We start from the raw sequence: 3905 nt of genomic DNA, 5'->3' as shown, positions 1-3905 counted from the left end.
GCGTCCAGGAAGTGGTCCGAGAATCAATATAGTGCTGGAACGCTCTCCTGAAGACACCGATGTTGAAACGCGGTTGAATTTTTTAGAAATCTTTAATGCAGAGAGAAATCAAAAAATTAGTACATTTGTTCGTCGTTTCCAGACTGCTCTTGCTCATTCCCGTCGGGTAGGAGCGAGCTCCCTTTTTCCGATCTTTCCTCTTCTTTCTTGTTGTTTCTTGTTTCTTGTTCTATAAAGTTTCCAACATTGTCCCCCCAAGTGCGCCACGGTTAAATATATTTGTTAGGCGATAATAAACACCTCAATGCTAAAAGGTTTATAAATTAGCGACTTTATAAACCCGATCTTCGTGATGACACACCTCTCTTTCGCGATTGTACAAACCGTGGCTTCACGTCCCATCTTCTGTCAGTTGCCTCGTGTGTGTGTGCGTTTGTTTGTTTGTTTATTTGCTTGCTTGCTGTTTGTTACTTTCGCTATATTCTGTATTCGACTCTTGCCGTGCGGTTTTCTACTAAGCTGATACATCTAAGACTGCTAATTTGTGTGCGGGTCTAACGTAAGTTCCACTGCTCGTTTGTACCGTGGCTTGCCTAACTTGACCGTCCATTTCTTCCAGAATAAATCTGCTGAATGCTGCGCCATTCGCCCCGACGAGCGGATTGTAGCAGGGCTATCACAGAAAACTGCCGGTGGTTTGCTTCCATCAGAGCTCCCAAGGAGCAGGTGATTAGGTGTTATAGGGTCAGCCAGTCCGTCGTTCAGGGGCACGTAGGTAAGTGGTCTCGAATTAAGGATGAGTTCGATCTCCGTGAACGTTGACAGCATTACTTCATCCGTAGGGCGCTTGGGGAACACGAACTGATTCAGTACCTTCTTCACGGAACGTACCAAACGCTCCCAGCAGCCGCCAAAGTGAGGCGCCCCAGGCGGGTTAAATGTACACTTCATCCGCGGTCCGCAGAACTCGGTCATCAGAACATCGTGATCAACCTCTTCGGCACCGACGAAGTTGGTACCTCTGTCGCTGATCACTTCTAGGGGCGTTCCACGTCTAGCGATGAATCAGCGAAACGCCAGTACGCATGACGCTGTGGTGAGGGACGCCGCTATCTCGAGATGTACAGCTCTCGACGTGAGGCAGTAAAAACGGGCGGAAGTAGTCGATCCCTGTGAAGGAAAAGGCACGTTAATAAAATGCGGTTCTTTGTACGGTATCCTTAATTCGCACGGTACCGCATCCTTAATTCGCTCAAAACCGTGTTGTGGTTGCCGTGTTTGTACCTTTCGTGTTGCTCCCGAATAATGAGATCGGTTCCGTAGTCTCGCCGAGGAAGGATGATCGGGTTCCGTGAGGAATTGTTGATGCCTACGCATTCCGTCAAACGTCCCCCCACTCTCAGGATCCCGTGGTCGTTCAGAATAGGCGTTGGCCCTTCCTGCATTGAATCAACCACCTTGCGTGAATTGGACGCCCAATTCCGTATCTCGAAGCCCCCTTTCGCGTGAATATAGCGAACCGTTTTAGCTAGCTCAGCAGCTTCCTCTTCCGTTTCCACGTTGACAAGCATGTCATCGACATAATGTTCCTCTTCGATGCATTCCACCGCTCGCGGGAAATCCTGCCGGAAACGTGATGCATTTCGGTTTTTCACGAACTGTGCGCTAGTGGGCGAGCATGCTGCACCAAACGTCATAACGGTAACCACGTAAACAGCAGGTTCGCCTCGAAGGTCGTCCCAGAATATCATTTGGCTGCATTGGTCGTCCTTCTTCATTCCTACTCGATGGAACATCTCGCGAATATCACCGACGCTACAGCGGCGCTGGTCTTCACATGGCATGGCCGGGATTCAAATCCCCATGAGCAGTCATGCAGCTTTTTGATGAAACTTTCGTTTTGTTTTTTTTTTTTTTTATGTGGAGTTTCTGTTTTCCAGTCGTTTTAGCATAATTTGTGGCCGACCTTTTACCCGACGTTTAATGCGTTCGCGCATTTTCGCCTCGAGGCCGCGTTTATTTAGACCAACGACGACGGTTTTGAGACGATAAGTGTCATCGTTTTTTTAAACTATGTCGTCGCCTATGAACATGCACATTGTAATATTATTGTACCGGCACCAGTGATGGCACCGACGTACGCGTTGTACAAACAACCAGATCACTCCCATTGGCACTCCTTTTGCCCCCGGCCCCGTCGTTTTTAGTCCCCCGTGGGGGTAGTTGTGAAAAAATCACGAATTTTCAACACTGCCGCATAGACGCACGCCCATACAAAGCTGGCCGCGTTGATCGGGCCCTTCTCAGGCGGCGAGCAGTACTGGCAGCTGTGCGCGCTGTACAAGCCATCATTCCCACTGGCGCACCTTTTCCCAGCATCGCGAATCACCGGCGTCGTTGTTAGTTTCGCCTCACAGTAGTGCGCCAAACACGCGCGCACCCAGCACTGCACTATAAACGCACCGCATTCATACTGGCCCGGCAACGCGGTCGCTTCTCGCACAATGTTTGAATATCGAACGGTGCAAGGTAATGAATTGTATGGGTGTAAATAAACAAATGATGTGTGTGCGTGTGTGTGTGTGTGTGTGTGTGTGTGTGTGTGTGCGTCATGTGTAAGTTGTGTTCGTTGCGCAGTGCTGTCTGCCCAGCACTGTGTATTGCCCAGGTGCCCATATACTGCTACGGGTAAAACCCAGTCAAGGAACCCTCTTCTGGGTGGTGGTGGTTGATGAAGTTTGTGAAGCAATTTTATTCGATCCTTCGATACAATCTCAAAACTGTGTACAATTATCAGACCAAACCATGTGTGTTGTGTTGTTCACGGGCAAAGCTGGTCCCTGGAATGCGGAATGGGAATGCGAATGGGAAGAAAACAAAAGTAAGCTTTAGATAGAAATAAAACTACATTTCTATGTAATTGAAACAGTGGCCGTGCAGTGGCTATTTATTGTTTATTTTAAATGCGTAATGGTCTAACGTAATGGTAAAGTAATCCTCCTTGGCCACCTCGTTCTCGTTCTCGTTGGTCGTTGGCTATTCATGTGCCGAGCGCATGCGTCGTACCGTGGTCCAAAATCTAGCCGGATCTAGCACATTGAGCGGGTGCTGCGCTCGGTGGTATACCGGCGCGCTCTTCGGTCCTAGCATTTCGTCATCGTCCAAAAGCAAATGTGGAGCCAGCACCAAAAACAGCTGTTCAGCCCACCCTGGCAGGCGACAGCTGGCAAAGGCTAACTGCCAACATGGTAGCCCGAGATGCTCGATGCTCATGCGTAAGTATGTCGTAAAGGAGTCCGCCAACAGTGTCCACTTCCACGATCCCACTTCCAACAAATAAATTTCCGGACGGGTTGTAACATTTGTCTTGTACACGAGCAAAACGAAACCCCTGTCACCTATGCGCTCGAGCTCGAAAACAGTTCCCGGTCCTTTCAGTTCGAGGTTCTGGATGTGCGTCAATTTAGGTATGTAGAGGTGGCCTACACGTAATTTTGCGCTCTTCGAATAGTTGTACGTCCAGCTCGTGTGCATCCCATCGGTCGACATGTAAAAACGCTTCATGTCGTCCGGCATAAAAACGAAGTTCTTGTATTCCCAAACCCTTAAATCTGCCGCTGTGCATGGTCCGTTGTCTTCTGATGTCACGTTGCTCACTCGTGGCAGCTCGTTCAGTTTTTTCTCCAGTTCAAACGTCAGTTGCTCCAGGTGCAACGTATCATTGCGACGGTTTCCGATCTTACGGCTGGCCATTTTCGATAAAAAATGTTGCTGATATGAGACACAGTGGAAAAAGCGTCTGTTGCACACGTCAGCTTGCTAAATAATGGTTTCAACGCATGCCTGACTTTTACTTATTAATTATTCCTATGGATGGTTTCCAATGTGTGCTGAGATGTGTTTTC

Source organism: Anopheles stephensi, unplaced genomic scaffold (assembly GCF_013141755.1).
Source record: "Anopheles stephensi strain Indian unplaced genomic scaffold, UCI_ANSTEP_V1.0 ucontig348, whole genome shotgun sequence".
NCBI classification, from domain to species: Eukaryota; Metazoa; Arthropoda; class Insecta; order Diptera; family Culicidae; genus Anopheles; species Anopheles stephensi.
The sequence above is the reverse complement of the archived record's forward strand: the minus strand, read 5'-3'. Positions refer to the sequence as shown.